This window comes from Heterocephalus glaber, unplaced genomic scaffold (assembly GCF_053883595.1).
Source record: "Heterocephalus glaber isolate CG9 unplaced genomic scaffold, H.glaber_assembly_v1.0 deba00000122, whole genome shotgun sequence".
Lineage (NCBI taxonomy): Eukaryota > Metazoa > Chordata > Mammalia > Rodentia > Bathyergidae > Heterocephalus > Heterocephalus glaber.
In genome coordinates, this window is record NW_028258138.1 from 75,644,235 (window position 1) to 75,664,279 (window position 20,045).

Consider the following 20,045-nt stretch of genomic DNA (forward strand, 5'->3'; position numbering starts at 1 on the left):
GACCAGACAGAGCCTGTCTAAGGGAGTTCCCATGGGACCCTGTTCCACCAGGTCTCTCGGGGTGGAAATGGCGGGAGTCCCTCAGAGAAGGCAGCAGGGGACAGCAGGTGTCTGCTAGGGCTTCGGTGTGAGCAGAGACCTCTGCCTTTCTGCTTTTCTCCAAGGCCGTGGTACCAGCCCATTTTGGAAGCCTGGGCAGCTGGGGGCTACACAGCTGCTGAGTCTCCTGCATTTCCCTCTCCCCACAGGAAACCACCATCACCTCTGGAAACTGGGTGCGACTCTCCTTGAACCTGAAAGAACCCTGCTTCCTTCCAACCCTTTCTACCCAACTCTGCCTGGCAGGCACCCTAAGCTCCACACCTCACTTCCGGTACTTCCTGAAAATTTACATGCTCCTCCCAAGAGTCTGAGGTCTCCACACCCACTCTTCCTTTTCGGGGGTCTCCCTCCCCAGCTCACCACTGATGGACTCCTGTGTGTCCTCTAAGGTGCATGCAGTCCTTGAAGTCCTCTCTGACACCCTAAGGTCAAATCCTTTCACTTTCCTCCATGACATTTCAGCAGGTTCCAAGTTAGGAGAAGGGCTGCTCTTGTGTACGTGCTCAATGTCGACCTCTGGGTCTGTACATAGAGGCACTCAAGGAAAACACTTTAACTGATTAGAGTGGAAGAGAGAGGGAGATGAAGAAGGGGTGGGGACAACAGATGGACAAAGGGGCCACCAAGGACAAGGGAGAAATGCAGGACATTAGTAAGACAACTCTTAATGTGCACCATAAAAAATCTTTTCAAGAATAATTTTTTTTTTTTTTTTTTGGCAGTACTGGAGTTTGAACATCCAACATAGCATTCTACAACCAGGGTACATCTCTACCTTTCTTTCTTTCTTTCTTTCTTTCTTTCTTTCTTTCTTTCTTTCTTTCCTTCTTTCTTTCTTCCTTCCTTTCTTCCTTTCTTCCTTCCTTCCTCCCTCTCTCTCTCTTTCTTTGGTACTGGGGATCAAACTCAGGACCTTGCACTTGCCAGGCAGGCAGGGCACCACTGAGCAAAATCCTGGGCCTACCTACCTCTTTTGTATTTTATCTTGAGACAAAGTCTGGCTCATTTCCCATATCTCAAAATTGAGATCCTCCTGCCTCAGCATCCTGGGTGCTCGGATTACAGGCCTATATCACCATGGCTTGTATGTATTTTTCAAACTAAGGTTCTTTCTTTCTTTCTTTCTTTCTTTCTTTCTTTCTTTCTTTCTTTCTTTCTTTCTTTCATTGAGACAAATGACCAGTTCATAGAAAAGCAAAGAGACAAAATGATTCTTTATTCATCTAAATCCTTGTAATTAAAACAATACAATAACTAAAACCACATCATTTAGAAATAAGCACAAAATTACAGGTATTCCTGGTAAGAAATGTTTCTGGAGAAGATGTGATAGTCCCTGGCAAGTGAGAGAAAGGTGCAGGGGAGAAGAACACTCCACATCTCACCAAAACCCCTACAACAGAAAACACCAGTAAGCACTGTGAAGGTGATCATAGCAGTAATAAAGCAGTGTGGGCTCTGTGCTGGGAAGAACACCAGACAGCTCGGCTTATGTCTACCGCCAGCCAGTGGGTTCTAAGCATCAGCACTGTTTAAAAGCGGGGATTATTACGAATAACATTTCCTATCTAAGACCCAGGTCTCTGCTTATGTTCAGTGCAGTGGGCCTTGATGCCCAGTGGGCTGTTCTGATTATAAGCACATCCTACGATTATAGAATCCTCTCCGAACAACTTGTGCTTTTCCTTGGGAACTATGACCATGTACTTCAAGCACCGAATCCCTGCTTCCCCAGAGCAGCACCTAAACTTGTTTCCCATTGCCTACCAAAGCCTGGAAATGGGGGAGGAAAGCTCTCACACTCCTCTCAGAAGGTTTTCAGGATGCTAATTCAGTTTCTTACTGCTGTGATTAGGCACAACCACCAAGTTACACCGCCGAAGATACAAGGGATTCTCAATTATTTATTATGACACTGTCAGAAATCCTACTGAAGCAACATGCCAAGAGAAAACACCCTCTTATCCTTCCTACAATACATCAAACAGCTTAGAAAAGGCTCAGAAACCTCCTTCACAAAGTAGCATTCTGGTGCTGCTTGGGCAGCACATATACAAAGTAGCATTCTGGTTTCCACAAATGGTCCCCAGAACAGGAGGTATAATCCACACAATGGCAGTCCTCAGCATAGGACTTTAAGTTTCACCAGAGCAAGAGAGAAAATAATTTCTCACAGAAGGATACTAAGGCCCCTTTATAGATGGAGAAATGCTAGTTTTTGAAAGGGAAAAAAATAAATAAAATTATCTAATTAAAAAAATTTTTTTCAGCTGAGTGCAGCAGCATATGCCTGTGATCCCAAGACTTGGGAGGCTGAGGCAGGCGGATCACAAGTTTGAACCTGATCTAAGCAACTTAGCAAGGTCCTGTCTCAAAACAAAAACAATTTTTCAAAAGGGGAGGGAGCTGGAGGTCTCGCTCAGGGCAAAGACCCTGGCTTCAACCTCCAATACCAGACAATTTTTAAAACAATTTTTTCCCTGAGCCAGGCATGGTGGTCTGCTCAGATATTTGGGAGACTGAGGCAGAAGTATCACTTGAGCTCATGAGTTCAAGGGCCCCATGGGCACCATAACAAGACTCCAAAACCAGATTTTTTTTTTGGACATGGTCTTGCTAAGTTGCTTAGGTTGGCCTAAAATTCATGATCCTCCTGCCTCAGCTCCAGATTACTAGGATTAGAATCATTTTGCCACTGTGCCCAGCTCAAAACAAAATTTTAAAATGTGGTCATTTTGTCATCTAAAATTATTAACACCAGACTCCTGTGTCAAGATGGCAAACTGAATACATGTACCTAATTCTGTACCTAAGAAATGCCTAGCAGATTAGTAGAATATGCTCCTGGGTGTGTCTGGGTGGATCATGGAGGCATGACCTTGGGTACTATGTCTGGCCTGACCCCTTCCTCTCTGGAGCTGTTTCCCTGCTCTGCTCCCCAGCTACCATGAACTTAGCAGCTTTGCTCCACTGTGCCCTTCTGCCATAATATTCCTGCCTTTGAGCCAGCTAACCATTGACTGAATCCCTGAAACCATGAGCCAAATTAAACTTCTCCTTTAAGTAGTGGGTGTCCAGCAATGGGAAAACTAATAAAGCACCTAAAGGAATGAACCCAGGACAGGGTCCCCAACAAGTCCCCTCATGCCATCTCACCTCACTTAAAATGACAAGGACCAGCTGTATACTCAGTGCCTTCTTTCGGCTTCCATCCCATCCTGATTACAAGCAGAAAGCCAGGAACTGCCAGCAATCTGACAGATTCCCCTAACATAGAAGATAAAGCTCCAAACAAATGGGAAAAGGCTATCATTTTGAAATTTCAGAAAACTCGAGACAAAAGAACATCTTATTTGCTTATAGTTGCATATAAAGGATCATGAATCAGAATAGCTTTGGACTTCACACTATTAGAAGCCAGGAGACCTGCAATCAAAAGTCTAAAGGAAAATAATTTCCAACCTAGAGTTTAATGCCCAAACTATGAGTTGATTGTGAGCATAAAGACTTTTCACACATACAAAGTCTCAAACAATTGATTCCCCATGTATTCTTTCTTAAGAACTTATTAAAAGATGAACTCTATCAAATGACAAGGAAGATCAGGATGGCATAGGATCTGGATACAGGAAGTCAACAGCCAAGCAAGAGAAAGGATGGTGATAGCATGCCAAGGATAACCCTGGTGCACAGAAATGCAGGGTAACCACTCAGACTGGAGCAGTGTGACTAAGGACGTGTTAAGGGCTGTCACCACCAAGGTCCCTGCAGCTGATGTACCCAGTTTTTAACCTGAGGTCAGAACACAGGGGTGAGCCTGTCTGGGATTCTTATCCATTCTTGGCTTATCCTGGCCATGAGCTGCTCTCTCCTCTCATCCTGCTTCACCTCAGGAAGTTTCTGCTGTGACCTACTCCTGAGGGCCACAGAGATAGAGGACAACAAGGACACGAGTTTTGGGCAGAACTACAGAGCAGCCTCCTCCACAACGCAGTTCCCTTAGGACCTGACACCCACTACAGCCTCCTGTTCCCCCGGCTTCGGACTCAGATCCCCTCAGGGACGCACAGAGTTGGTGGCTGTACAGGGAAGACAGGAACACAGATAACCACAAGTGACTCTGGTGGGGAAGGAGGGAGAACAACTGGGAAAGAACAAAAGTGCTAATAATGTTCCACTTCTTCACCTTCGTACCCAGATGACATTTTACTCTTGAACCTATACATATATATATATATATATATATTTTTTAAAGACAGGGTCTCCCTAAGTTGCTAAGTTGCCCAAGCTGACCTCAAACTTGCATCTCCTGCCTCAGCCTCCCAGACTATTGGGATTACAGGTATGTTCCACCATGCCTGGCTACATCCTCCTATATTTATGATATGTTTTGCAATAAAATAATTTAAAAGGTTTTTTCTAAATTCTAGAAGCATTGTTTCCTCCAGGCTCAGGGTTAATGTCATTCTATATACTTTTCCTACAAACTTCACAGAGAAAAACATGTTTATCTTCATGAAGTGATATCTCCATTCTGTGAGGTTTGGGTATACAGTCAGTAAAGACTCCGAGAAACTGAATTTTTGTAATTTCAGGCATACATGGTATCATCTCTTAACAACTGACATGAAGTCCAGCTTAAAGGAAGTCAAGGCCAGAAGTTCCACATTTCCAGCCTAAGGCCATCAGATCCTCAAGAAGTGATAACATGTAGCAGGGAGGAGCCTAAGGTTTTTGTTCTCATTTCTACCCAGGACTGGCAAGGTACTTATCTCTCATCAACTCACTACCTGTTTGTAAATAGGAATAATCATAGTGCACACTTCTTATAAGGATTAAACGGCCCATACTAGTGCTCCACAAAAGCTGTTACTACTACCATCTCTTTTATAGATAAGCAATTGTTGAAGCATACATGATAAATATCTTTGTGCAAAAGTTCTTTCCACCCAAAGGTCCACGAGTGCTGGGCCTGACTGCTCAGTCTCCCTCCTCACTGCCTCCCGTGGCCCACAGCTTTCACTGTCTCGCAGTCGGCCACTAGTGGGAGTTTGGATGAAGCAGGTGGCATTTGTAACAACTTGTCTTTTCATACTTTGGATCAAGACATGGATCCCCAGTTAGGCTTGCTGGCAGCTGGCAGCAGAACCGCATCCAGCACAGCCAGCACTGTGAGGGCCCCCTGCAGTAGAGTCTAAGGTGTGAGTTATGACCCTTGTAAAATAAGGGGTCAATGGGATGTGGGGCCACAGGGTGGTACGGGGCAAACAGCACTGGGTAGGAGATGGAAGGATTGGGCTCTGACACTGCTCTGCATGACCCAGCCAAAGTCACTCAACGTCCCTGTGCTCCAGATCCTTACTCACGGAATCAGGAACATCAACCAGATCCCACAAGCCTAGGGCCTGGGACTGTAAGTGCATGTTGTTTGCCCTTAAATGCCCTATAATTAATGCAGGGGAAAAAGGGTTAGTCACAGGGCAGTGAGTCTACTAAAAACACAGCCCCTCATCCAAATCCTACTGCAGTGCTAGGCAGGCCTGTAACAATGTTATCACTTTTTAAAACATATGTCTAAACTCATTCCTATTCCAGACAATTGGCAGGTGACCAGTTAATAGATTATTCCAGCAGACAGTTGAATGCATTGGCCACTGGTCAAAAATGAGGTCACTGCAAGCCTATGTGCTATGACTGGAAAAGCCTGATGAGAAACCACTGTCTGTTTTTTAGCAAACAGAAATCTATACTCTGGCGTGGTTAAATTTCCCTTGCCTGGTGCCTGGTTCAGGAGCCAAGGAGGATTTTTGTTCAAGGTCAAGTTGATTTTGCTCTTTGGCCCCTTCTGTGGGTGTGAGACCATCCACGTGTGCTTCACATCCGCCAATCCCCAAGCAGATCCCAGCTGATCTGCAGGAGTCCTGTCCCACACCACTGGATCCCTGGGCTTCCTCTCGAACCTGCACAACAGCAGGTTGGGAAGTCATTGTGTCAATGGTCTGGATTCTCCATTAATTTACTCACACACATGTGGATTTGAGTAATGTGAAGCACATGTACTTTTCAGAGAGAGAGAAAGCAGAGAAGGAAAAGTCCGAGGAGTGCAGAGCACAGGCGTTCCCGCAAGACCACCAGTGAGGTATGGGTGACTCAGCCACTCTTTCATCAAGTATTTAACACCTCCCTACTCATCTCCACTCCTCACAAACAAAGAACCCAGAAGGGAAACTTTCAGAGCCAGCTTCTTCTCAGCTGCAACCCTTCCTTCCTCCCTCTTCCCCAGCAGGTCTGTCTGAACTTGCAGCCCGACCCACCCTGTGCCGGCTCTCCCCTGACAGCTGCGGCTTGTGTAGACAGAACACCTGAGAACCGCTGCCAAAACAGGAAGGTCGGCGCCTCTCCAGAGGGAGCCTGGGGAGGATCAGCCACCCATGGCTACTGATAAGAGACTCAGAGGCTGGGGCTCCCTGAACCTCCCCTGAGCTCCAGAGCCTTCCCCGACCTTCCTCATTCTCACCAATTCCATCTTCATTCACTCACTTACCAAACATAGCTAGCACTTGGCCAAATCAAGCCCTGTGCTGTTGTTGGGGACTCAGGTAACTGAGAACACCTGAGTTGTCCTCAGTGACTGAGGGCACTGAAGACACCAGCACCTGAGTGCTGGGACAGGCCACTCAGAGGGTAATCCTGGCACCAGGGACTCCTCTCGAGTCCCGAGTGGAACCATTCCCTATGGTCCTGGAGGTGATCTCCCAACAGGGTGCCTTGGATCGTGCTGTCAGCCAAGTAAATGGAAGATGTAAGCAAGAGGAACAGGCAAGGGGTCACACCAGCCCCAAACCCATCGCCAGACTCTCCTGTCTCCCTGAGCACCAGGAACATGTCCATATTCAGGTCCACTTTCTGGTTTCAAGAACTTGTCACAGCCAACTGGAAGGCTGGCCATGGCAAAAAGCATGTGGTGTTAAACTCTTATCTAGTGGACAAACTGTTCAAGACTAAGTCATTGATGCTCTCTACTTCTGGATCCTCCAAAAGCCTGATCATTACCAGCGTCTACAATGTAACCAATCTTTAGTTACATAATAACTAAATCATACTAAATGGCAAAATGTTTCTTACAACCTACCCTAGAACAGTAACAGGAAGAATCCCAGGCTGGTCCAGAACCCACCCCCCCCCACACATACTAATTACCTCATGCCAAGAATCCAGCCACAGACAGTGGTAGAAGAGGAGAAACTAGAAAATGGAAAAGGAGAAACTGGAGCCAGAGAAGGATGGGAAGAAAGGATGGAGAAAAAAGAGGTGGGGAAGTGTCAAGGACCAGAGGAGAATTAGGGCCTAACTGGCCTCCTCTGTGAGCACAAAGGACAAAGACTGCACTCACGGGTGATTGCTGATTAGGGAAAGTTAAAACAAATGAGGTTAAGTAGTTTACCAGAGAATGTACTAAGGATACTGGGAACCAGATCAATCTCGTGTTTCCTTGATTGTCTATGCCTGGGTCTGAGTGAATAATAGCAAGGAGAGCCAGAAGGCTCGGGGGTCTTCTGCCTGCATGTTGAGCTGACTTCGTGTCTCTGTCACTCATAACCCCCACACACACACTTCGTGCCAGGAAGGAACAAAATACCAGGGTTAGGGGAGCCAGCAACAGCTGGTGCCCGGTACAGGAACTTGGTAAAACCCAGATCAGGAAAGGACCAAACAGGAACCCCAAGTATGGACCTGGGACCGAACAGGGACATCTGACCAGGAAAGAGTTAGAAGGAAAAGTGCCTGGTCAGGGAAGAACACAGGGGCTCTGGGTCCCAGAGCAAGGCCATCGGGTGAGCCGGCTACAGTGGGCATCCTGAACAGTGACCTGAGATCAGGGCCGCCTACAAGTGGTGCCCCAGTGTAGAGCCGGGGACCTGGGGTTCCCTACAGGGAAGAAATGTAAAAAGGTTACTTGTTACTTCCCATCCCTTTACTGTGGCCACACATTCCGGGTCTGCTGCTCCCATCAGCAGTTTGTGCTCCTTGTGCACTTCTGAATTGACACAACTTTCCAGGAATCACCCTAAAAAGTGGCAGTTGGGGTGAGACTGCCCAGCGCCCGTGACTGGGGAGCCGTGCTGGGGCCAAGCACCCTCCTGGCTGCCAGAGTGGCCTCCCCCTACACCCTCCAGGAAGAAGGAGCTGCGTGGGGAGGAGCCCCCTCCAGCCACACCCTCCTTGCCTGACCTGGGTGCTGTCCGTGAAGCTCCTCTATGGCCTCTGGCCGGGTGGCACTGGGCAGAGTGTTTTAGCCTCCTCCATCTCGTCTCCTGCAGCCCTTTCCAAAGGCTCAGCTCCAACCCTGCTCTCTGACCAGCCTGCGAGGGCCAACAGAGACTGGCTGTTCTGCAGATTGCTGTGGGCTATAGGGGCACATTGCCTTCCTCCAAGGCTCGAGAGCCAGAGAGGCCTGGGAGCAGGGAAGAGCATGCTGGCCTCAGTGCTGCTGGATTCAACCTGTGGCCAAGCCACCTACTATGCAGTCCTGGGAAAATTGTGTAACCTCTCTGGGGCTTCGACTTCTCTGCTGTAAAATGGGAACAATCATCTCAGCCATCTTACTAGGTTGCTTCAAGGGCGAACAGGAGAAAATGTGTAAAGTAACAGAGTTGTGCTCATTACTGCTTCTTTACACACATCCACACACCCTGTCTTAGTTCCTTTTCTTGTTCCTGAGACAAAATACCTGACACTCAAAGTTAAAGGAAGAAAAGTTTATTTTGGCTCACAGTTTATAGAGGTTTCAGTCCAAAGTCAGCTGGCTGCAAGGCAGGGTGGCATGGCAGAGGGGGATCGCAGAGGAGAAACAGTCCATGGTGGGCAGAAGGCACTGAAGCAGCTTCTTTCTGTCCCTTTATATTCCATCCAGGCTACCTGCCTTTTGGATGGGGCACCCTTAATCCCAGCATTACACACCCTAATCCAGCCACCTTTGAAACTCCCCACCTACGAGCGCATGAGGCTTTGGGGAACATCTAGACACAAGCCATAACACACCCAAATAAACAGGCCCTTCACTGAGTGTAGGTGAAGTGAGAAGCAGCCTGGCATCAGGGCAAACAGTGCTCCACATCCTGCCCTGAGCCCGCTCACAGGGCAGTGGGTACAAAGGACAGTCCTGCCTCCAGGGGCAGCCCAGCCTGAACATGGAGGTGCTCAGCCTCTGACCTCCAAGGGGCCTGAGTACCCACCTCTGCAGATAGCAGCTCAGAGGCTGGCACCAGCAGGAGGCCCTGGGCCAGGCCTCCCATCCCTGAGCATGAACTCCCTGTGCCCTCTAAAACAGACTGGCAGCCCCACCCTGGAGGTGCTGATTGCTTGGTCTGGGGGAAGGGGTTGGGGGTTTCCCCCACCAGGCTCTCCGGTGCTTCTGGGGTGCAGACAGGGTTGAGGGCTCCAGGGTAAGAGGCTGGGGTGAACACACACATCTAAAGTGCTCTTCCGCTACTCTGAGACTTTGCTTCTCTCTGTGGGACCAGGAAGAGGCTGGACACCCAGGCCTGGCTTCTTGGAAATTACTCTCCATCTCTCGGTTACTATTCCTGCATCTCTAAGGTGGGGAAAATAGCCCTGCCCAGCCCCTATCATCAGGCCATTTGTGTGTGTGTGTGTGTGTGTGTGTGTGTGTGTGTGTGTGTGAGTGTGAGCACCACCCACCCCACTGCCCATAAGTAAAATGGAAATGCCACAGGCCATTGCACACAGGGGTGTCTCTGTTTTCTTCTCAACCTCTGTGGGCCGAGAGGAAGCACTGAATAAGCAGCCCTCAGAGGCCAGAAAACACTCAGAACTGTGACTCCACACAGAGGTGGAGCTGGGCACTGCAGGGCCTTCCCACCAGGCCTAACTGCAGCGGAACCCCAAGTGCAGGGGCCCTACTGCCAAGGGGCAAGAGGCCACAGAGCCCTGGTGCAGGCAAGCAGAGAGCCGCCCGAGGTATGGGATGGTGCAGAAGTCCCTCAGAGGGGCACGGAGCACCTCCCTCTCACTGCCACAGAGGAGCAGAGGCAGTGCAGGGGCAGAAGAGGCTGTGCGGCCTGGCATCCCCGGCTTTTACTAGTGTGAGTCCCTGCACGGGTGTGTCCTATCTTGTATCCAGGCACAGTGTCTTCCAAAGACCCAAGCTACCTCAGCCCGACTTCAGGTTCCAGGGCAGCGGCCCAAGCACTGCTGTGGTCCTGAGACCACACGGAGACCACACAGAGCCACCCCGAGCAGCTCTGCAGCTGCTCCTGGTAAAGAATCTTAACCTTTAGCTTAATTTGTCCGTTGGAATTCTGTCAGAAGTGTTTTGTTTTGAATACGGGACAGTGAAAAATGCCTCTTCTGGCAAATTAAATTCCATCTTAATAAATACGGCTCTTTCCCCCTTCAAAACCAGCACACACTCTAATATCCTGCCGCCTCGCTGCTCTCCCACACTGGCCACAACTCTACCCCCATCCCTGGCCACCCCAGCATTGGACCCATCTTCAGCTGCACCTGCACTGTCCATGCTCAGACTCCCCCAGGCCTGTACTTGCTGCTGTCACCCCCATCCCGGTGTCCAAGGCCACAGCCAGCCAGGTGTCCCCATGTCTTCCCTCTGCTGCACCCCCAGCCTCCTCTCTCATTCCCCACCCCGGAGACACCACCTCAGGACTCTCCTGAATCCTCCCCACAGCCTTCAGGGTGTCCTTGACTGCATTCTCACCCTACCCCAAGCCACTCACACAGCTAGCTCTCAGGTCATTGTGCAAGTTGCCCTCTCTATAGCCCTGTTTCTGTCTTTCCACTCGGGCTGGATTCTAAGCTTGTTTAGAGCACTCGGCTCAGAGGTAATCAGGGAGCCCTGGGTGCCCTGTGCCAACCGCTGTCCCACAACCAGTCTGGATCCCCACAACAATGTGAGCATGGGATGTAGTAACACCGATACCTCAGAAATGTCGCAGTTAGAAAAGCAAATTGCAAAGTCATTTATTCATTCACCACCTAGTATGTTACCAAACGAATCCATGGAGTGTGATAGAATGTGTAGACATTTTTCAGACATTAAACAATAGTAGACATTGTGTGTAGCCATCTACAGATAGTAGAAAAATAAAAAACAGAGCCACACCCACTGGAACAGGCCTATGACCCTAGCTACTTGGGAGGCTGAGGCAGGAGGATCACAAGTTTGAGTCCAGCCTGGGCAACTTAGCAAAACCCCATCTCAAAACAAAAAGGACTGGGATGTATAGTTCAGTGGCAGAAAACCCTCAAGGCCCGGGGTTTAATCCCCAGCATGGAAAAGAGGATGGGCAGGAGATGGGGATGCTAGACATTCTTGTTCCCCTGGGAAGAAGGGGGAGTAGATGAAAGTAGAACTTAAATTGTATTTACTTATTTTCACTTATAATATGGTACCACTCTGAAGCAAAACTGATAAAATATCATCCGTTAAATTTGGGTGGTAAATGATTTCATTAGTACTTTTTAAAAAAATTGTAGCAAGGAACCAGAGTGTCAGATGCTCTTATTAGTGTCCCAGGGACCTGAGCAGACTGTGGCAGCGGGTCACCTCGCTGCATCTCCGTGCACCTGGCTGCCACAAGGGGAGAGGCAGGAATGGCCCCCGGAGAAGTAAATATGACTTTATAGGTGAGAAAGCTAGCTCACCCAACAGTGCTTAAGCAGCACAGGAGGAGGTGGATTCCCGGCCAGGTCTCCTTCACATACAGTTCCTGAGGGCTGGCTTGTCAAAGAGCAAGAACTTGGGTGAAACAGAGCATGTGGAGGAGACTTTCCAGAGCAGAGCAAGGCTACTTTCATAAGTGTTCATAAACCTTGAGGAGATATGTCTTGGAGGAGAAAAGCACTCAGAAAGATGTAGCATTAGAGATACAACCAAACAAGTAATTTAGAGGTAGGTGATGGAGCTTATTGAGTGAAAATCCCTGGGATTGGACTTTGTCCTTTTGGAACAGAAAGCCACTGATGATATGTAAGTCACGGAGTGACACGAGCAAAGCACTGTTTTAGGAAAAGTAATCAGCTCCAAGGTCTAGGAGGTGTTGGTCACCCACAAGAAATGGGTAGGGACACTCAAGGGAAGAGCCTTGAAGGCTAAATTTGGATTTGGAAATCATCTGAGTGTCCCACATGAGAAATGGCGTGTGGTGATCTAAAGCAGGAGCTGTGGAACTGAGGAGGGTCGGAGGGCTCAAATCAGAGGGAGAATGCACAGCCTCTCCCCGGCCTTCTAGACTCGGGGAAATGGTGACAGACATTCAAAAACTAAGTTAATTATTTGCTCATTAGGTTTTTTCAGGGGAGAGGCTTCTTCCTCTCCCCCCAGAGTAGAGAGTAAGGGGGAGGTGGACAAAGCAAGGAGGGAGGACTTGAGTGCATTCGTCCTCAGTTCAAGATGGTGCTCAGATATCCAGAGGTCCACCAGATCTGGACACGGGAGCCGCACTGGAGACAGCTGGAGGAGCAGAAGACAGGGGCAGCAGTGTGGGAGAGGCTGCCACACTCAGGAAGACACCTTGGGCTGAGCCCCGTGCTCCCCCTGCCCAGCGGAGGGGACAGGAATACAAAAAGCAAGTCAGTGCTGCATCACTGAAAAATGAGAATAGAAGATTTCAAGTCAGCATTAGTGGTCAGTGCACAAAGGGTCAAAACTCAGAAACTGGCAAATGCTCTGGATTTGGAGATCAAGAGGTCCTGGGATGGTCCGAGCAATTTCAGCAGAAGGCAGAAGGCAGAGGGCAGGAGTGGGCATGCTCACCCCACCAGGGCTCAGCTCCCAGCGGAAGCGGCTCCCACCTGTGGCCTTTGGCTCTTGGGCCTGGCTGGGCAGCACCGACTGTGCTCAGCATGGCCCAGCTGTGGAGCAGGGTTTGTCCCGGAGAAGCTGGCCAGCTGCCTTCCTAGCTCCCCACAAAAGCAAGCCTTTTAAATGCAGAATATAAAATTAAAATGTGCCACATGTCACGTTATGTTCTAAAGTGTATTTTCTCTATATTTGCCTGACTTTTATGGCAATAAGATCATTTTGGCATGACACTCATCTTATGTAAATGAAAATATGAGCCCAAAAAATGGCATTTTAGGAGCTTTAAGCCAAACAAATGCTCGAGGGTGTCTCATTTAAATAGTCATGCTATTTAGCTTTCTACATAAGGAAGCATGTGTCCTCAAGGTGTCTCGTGCAATGACACTTGTTTTGGAAAAGACAGGACAGGAGGTAATGAAAGGAGGAAGGGACCATGCTGCCAACCTGCAGGGTAAGAAGTTGTGGGGTGAGGAAATAGGGACAATGAGAAAGACCCACAGTGATGGGAGGTTTGGAGACAAAATGAGACATAGGAGCCAGATGTGGTGATGCAGACCTATAATCCCAGCACTCGGGAGGCTGAGGCAGGAAGATTGCTACAGGTTCAAAGCCAGCCTAGTCTATATAGAGAGTTCAAGATCAGCCTAAACTACATAGTGAGACCTTATTTCAAAAAACAAACAAACAAAGAAAGGGAAAAGAAAATAAAAGAGAGATATGACACAAAGGGAGATGACAGAGAAAGACAGCTTGAGATGGAAGGACACATGGAAGAAAGGGTGTGCCAGGTGACAAACGTGTACTAAATGAGCTGGGAGGCCCTGTCCCCTCTTCCCACTTCCCCTGACCCCAGAGCCAAGGCAGCCAGGCATGTCACCTCTGGAGAACATGAGCTGCAGCAGAGGAAAGACTTAAGCAAACTGAGGATATTTAGTCCATTTTCTCTGCTATCACAAAACATCTGAGGTTGGGTACTTATATATATATTTTAAAAGAGGCTTATTTGGCTTACAATTTTGAAGGCTGAAAATCCAAGTTGGGCAAAAAAAAACCATCCCAAAATCCATGCATTTGGCCTCCAGTAAGGGCTCCTTGGCCAGGACTGGCCTGATGGCGAAGTGGAGGGGGGCTTTGGCAGAAGCAGCCAAGGGCGTATGTTGCTCTCACTGCGAAACAACCCCAAGCCAGAGAGCCCTTGCTTCTGTGGGACCAGCACTCAGCCCCCAGAAGGACGAGGTCCCCAGGGACTGATGACCACCCATGGGGGCCACTGCATGAAGAGGCCCCCCCCCGTACATTGCCACCCTGGGGACCCGGGTTTCTGCACAGGGCCCTCTAGGAGCAGCCACCTCTGAGTCACAGAGCCAGTATCTGAAGGGTGGAGCTTCCGGGTCGGCCCCGCCAAGCTGCCACTGCCTCCAGCTGCGCACAGAGCTCTTGGTTAGCTCCCCAGAGCCTCTATGTGAGACATGGATGGACAATTGGCAACTACCAGACATCTAAGAAAGCTGGCAGTGGTACCAGGGAGAACAAAATGAGATTACAGAAAAGGAATCTGGAAAAAAATGTGACAGCAGAAGAAAATTTCAAAAGCACCTTATATTTTACATCCTGAAGGAGTCAGAAGGAGACATATCCATGAAACAGAAAGAAGATGTCATTTTTAAATTAAAAATGAGAATTGGGTGTGATGGCACACACCTGGAATCCCAGCACTTGGGAAGCTGAAGCAGGAGGATTGCCATGAGTTCAAGCCCAGCTTGGGCTACATAGGGCACTCAAGGCCAGTCTGAACAACATAGTGAGATGCTGCCTTGAAAAAACAAACAAACAAACAGTGAGAAATGGGTATGGGGATGGATGCTTCTAATCCCAATAGTTTAGGAGGCTGAGATGGGAAGGTTGTGAGTTCCAGGCCAGTCTGGGCAACTTCCTGAAACCCTGTTTCAAAGTCAAAACTAAAAAGGGATAGGGAATAGCTCTGTGGTAGAATTCTTGCCTAGCATGAGTGAGACCTGAGAGTCTATCCCCAGTAAGTGATTAAATAAATAAAAATAATAATCAGATAACAAAGATCTCCTGGAAAGTAAGGATAATCAAAGCCAAAAATGCAGTAGAAAGATGACAATCAAGTTGAGGAAATCTCTCATAAAGTAGGAAGGGGATAAAAGAGATGAATAAAAAGAATTTGAAAATAATAATGATAGAAATTTCAAACCAAGAGTTCCAACATTTAACCACAGTGGGAGTGCTCCCTACGGGGCAGTTCTAAGACCCAGTGGAGTGAAAACTGCAGAATGCGCTGAACACCACGTTCCATGCTCTCTCCGACACATGCCTATCATGAAGTTTGGTTTGTGAACAGGTTACCTACTAAGAACAGAAGTCAGGATAGCACCAGGCTCTGCACGCTACTGAGCTCCAGAAGACGAGGCAGCCATGACCTCAGAATTCTGGAGGAAATGATCTTCAGCCTAGATTCTTCCACCTCCTGCCAATCACAGGGGAAGGTAGAAAAATGACGTTTTCCATCCTAGGCAGAAGAGGCTGATTTGTGATCAGAAAGCAGGGATCAATCCCCCAGGGAGTGAAGGGACGATTCGGTCCAGGCCTGGAGGTGGTTGCCTCCCAGGGAAGCCAGTCTTGGGGAAGATCCAAACCAAGGAGAACAGAACTGAGGGGAGGCTGGGGAGAGTGCCACGGTGCATTTGAAAGCTTTTATGGAACATTTTTTAAAATGGTAATAAAACTCTAGAAACAAAGCAAATAAAAAATGATGGAATGTAGTATGTAGAGTGCTGGCCTTCAAAAGGTATGTCCCCATCCCAACTCCAAGAACAGTGAATGTGATTTGTTTGGGACAAGGGTCTTTGCAGATACACTTATGGATCTACAGGTGAGATCAGCAGGGGTTATCCACCTGGGACCTATTTCCAGTGACAAGATGTCCTGGAAGACACCACACACAGGAGAGACAAATGCAGAAGATCATGAGGAGGCGGCGGCAGAGATGGCAGCAGTACAGTCACAAGCTAAGGGACACCTGGGGCCACTGTAGCTGAAGAGGACAGGAAAGGTCTTGGTGACACCTCTGACTTCACACTCTGGCCCCCAGAACTCTGAGGGAATAAATTTCTGAGTTTTTAAGCCCCTAGGGTGTGGCAGTCTGTGAGGGCAGCCCTAGGAAATAACATATGGGGTGAATCTAATTTCAGGAAAAGCTGAAAAATACACAAGAAGACAAGCAATCAGAGTACACAATTTGACTCAAAAATGAATATTTTTATGTATATGTATTACTTTCATTACATATAAAATTAATTTTCAAAGGGCAAATGACATATTAGGGAAAACTGTCTAAAGATATCTAACAAATGGCTAGCACTAATAAAACCTGAACAAATATTTGTCTTGTGTTGGATTAATTGCTAAGGTAGAAGAGCTTCCATAGATCATTAAAAATAAGATAACCAAATGGAAGAAAACAGGGAAAGATGATAGATAATTCAAAGGAAAAGAAACTGCAAGTGCTAATAAAAATATGAAAACAAATTATTTTAATGATTTAAGAAAAGAAAATTAAAAGAAAAGGATTACATTTTTTACCTATCAAATAACAGAAATTTGAAAAGATCAAGCCTATCCAATTTTTACCAACGTATGGGGATCAATAACACTTATCTACTGTTGGTGAGAGTTCAGAATAGAACAACCCTATTGGAAAGCAATTTGGCAGAGCCTAGTAAAATTTAAAATGTCCTTGACCTTTGCCCTGTGAATTCTATTTACAAGATTTGATCTTGCAGAAATAAGCTCCAACTTTTGTACAGGATGTTCACATCAGCAATATTTGTAAGAGCCACAAACTGGAAAAATTTAAAATTCTACCAATAAATAAATTATTATATATAAAGTGTTTTAAATCTGGAACATGCAGAGAGTGAGGGAACTGTAAACCAGATGTGGTGGTGTGGGCCTGTAGTCCCAGCTACTTGGGAGGCTAAGGGTGGAGGATCACTTGAGTACCCAGGAATTTGAGACTCGCCTGGGACACACTGCAAGACCCTACTTTAAAAAAAAAAAAGGAGTGATGGAAGAGAATCCTAAATGTACTGGCAACATGCTATAGGGTGGTAGGAGAACAAAACAGTGTAGAATTTCTTTACATTTTTACAAAGAACTACGTACCCCTGTCACATTGTGGTATAGAAGTGGGAAAATGAAGTGAGGGAAAAAAACTTTATAAATTTCAGGAATTTAAAAACTTTTTATAATATAAAGAACTTATTCTTTAAAATTCAAATAAAGAAAAAAATAATTTGATATAAGTGCACTTAAATTTTCTTTTCTGGACTGGGGCTGTAGATCAGTGGTAGAGTGTGCAAGGCCCCGGATTCAATCCCTAGCACCCCTCCCCCTCAATTTCTGATTTTAAAATAGACTGTTGTGATTTTAAAATGTGCCTACAAGCTGGTTGTGGTGGCATATGCCTATAATCCCAGCAATCTTGGAGGCTGAGTCAGGAAAATCATAAACTAAAGCCCAGCCTGGGGAATTTAAAGACTTAGCAAGACTCTGTCTCAAAATAAAAAAATAAAAATAAAAATAGGGCTGGGAAATACAGGTCAGTGGGAAGGCTCAATTCCCAGCACTGCAGAAAGAAAAAAAAAAAGTGCCTGCAAATTCTTCAAAATACAGAAACTGGGCTGCTTTTATAGCTCAATGGTAGAGAACTTGCATAGCATATACAAAGCCCTACCAGTCCTCAGTACTACACACACACACACACACACACACGCACACACACGCACACACACACACAATAAATAAGTAAAAAAGAAAGAGAAAAGAAAAAGCAAACAGAAAGTAATTCCTGGAAAAGGCTAAACCTTGGAGACAAGGAAAAGAGGAGTGATTACCGGGAGACTGAGGGGGAAGGGATGAAGAAGTGGAGCCCAGTTAGGGCAGGGAAAAGATTGAGTCTGATACTGTCATGGGGGTGCATAGCATTACTGTCAAAACCCACAAGGTGGACAACACCAAGAGCGACCCCTGCTCTATGGGGTTTGTTAATAACAATGGGTTGATGTTGGCTCATTAGCTCTGACAATGTACCATGAGTGCAAGGTGCTAGTTCACAGGGGAAGCTGGGAGGGGTGGGAGAGGAGAGGCACCTGGGAAGCTCTGCTCCAGTCTCCGTATACCAGAAATGGCTCCCAAAATATCTATTTATTTTGTGAAAAGTAAAATTACTCAATTGAAGAAAAGTAGGAATAAAATAATACAGACATATCATCTCGACAGATAGACAAGCATTGCTAACACTTAGGCATAGTTCCTTTCAGTCTTTTTTTCAAATGTCTACGTCATTTTTTTTTTTAAATAGTTGAAATCATTCTGCTAAATCCATTCTGAAGGTTTATGGTCTGGTTTCAGTTTGGATTTTTAACCGCAAAGAAAATAGCCCATGTGAAACTCAGTGATACCAAAAACAGATTCTAGAGGGGCCAGTTGCCATGGAAAGAGTTGAAAATAAATTTCAGTTCACTCTATAACCTGCTAATGCACTGACCAGGAGGAAGGAGAAATATTTGGAGTAACTTAGAAGAGCAACGAAAAAAATTTGAATCAAGAAGCAGGAAAATACATCAATCTAGGAAGATTTCAAGGAAGCCAGGAGAATCACCCTCCACTTTACATAATCTTGCTCTTCGAGCACTGTGTGAATGGAGGGGAGCGCCCAGGCCCGGGACTTCGGGGGCCTCTCTCCTACTCACTGACAGTTCGGCAGCTAAGGGCCAGGAAGTCTCCCTTAGCGTGGGGCCACCTCTGCAGTGTGGTGTGAGGCCAGAGGAAGGGCATTCTTTTCCTACAGTGGGCAGCAAGGTCTGAGCTTCCAGTGGTCACTGTGGGCGACGAGGTGGCCCTCAGCACTGGATTGGGTCCTGGGGACCCCTTCTGCACAGGAGTTGACTCTCAGGTGCCAGAGCATGGGACAGGCTGAGGGTCCTGATGGAGGCCCAGAACGCCTGGGATAGGGGACAAGGAGGGAATTCAGCAGAGTGACAATTTTCCAATAGAAGAACTGTTGTGACGAAACAAGGCCAGATCCGTGTGCGCCAACTGAGTTCTGACTTTCATAGACCCACACTGTTATAAAAGACAAGACTGTTGAGAGCACGCATGGGGCAGCCTCAAAGTGGAAAGGCGGTTTGCACCATAGAAAGACAGAAGGTTGTGTGAAAATTGGCCTACTTTCTACCCCAGGTGCAGAGTCCAATAGATCTGGTTTCAAACCCCAGCTCTGCCACTGATTACCACAATTATAGCATCACTGAGTTTCAGTTTCCCCATCTGTAAAATGGATATCACTGCTCTTACCTTGAAGTTTGTGATAGGGTTAACTGAGCTAAGCAATGTAAAGTGCTAAGCACGATGCCTGGCATATATGAAGTGCTCAGTCCAGTGCAGTCACTGTCACCACCACTACCACCACCACCCCAGGCACTGTCTATGCACCAGTGTTGTTTTCTTTAAACATAGTTGGTGACCTTGTCTTCCTTTCCCCATCCATGTTCCAGTACAGATGCCCAGTCACAATTGCCCTATCAAGACAGATAAACTTGCAGGGTAAACTCTCAGGAAGTTACCTTTTATCTACAGCACCCCAGAAATAGCTCTGCACTGGAGAGAAACAGAGTTGGCCTTGATGCCAAACTAGTGCCAAGCAGAAGGCTACAAGGGCATGGGCTCTCGGGATGAACACTTCTCTCCCAGAGCGTAGGGGTTTAGGACCAGAGATGCCAAGAATCCTCAAGAATGAGGAAAAACGAGCATGAGATTAAACAAAGGTGGATTAATTACAAAGGTATGAACACCACTTCCAAAGGGTGCACAATGGTCTTTTTCTTTAAGCTTAGTTAATGGATTTACACTGTTTATTTTGAAAAATAATTTAGTACAGAAAATGATAATCAAACACATCTCTGACCCCATCTCTCAGAAAGGACAGTTGTTAATGTTTGTTATTTTTATATCAAATCCTTTTAAAAAAATAAAAAAGATGACAAAGTTTATTATTCTTCTCTACCCTATATTT

The 20,045-nt window shown here is 46.9% G+C and overlaps 1 protein-coding gene across 7 annotated transcripts in view; it reads right to left on the reverse strand.

The window, feature by feature from the left end:
* Slc12a8 (solute carrier family 12 member 8) overlaps positions 1 to 20,045 on the reverse strand; it is a 146,722-nt gene that overhangs the window by 80,260 nt on the left and 46,417 nt on the right. The gene's annotated exons all lie outside the window — the stretch shown is intronic.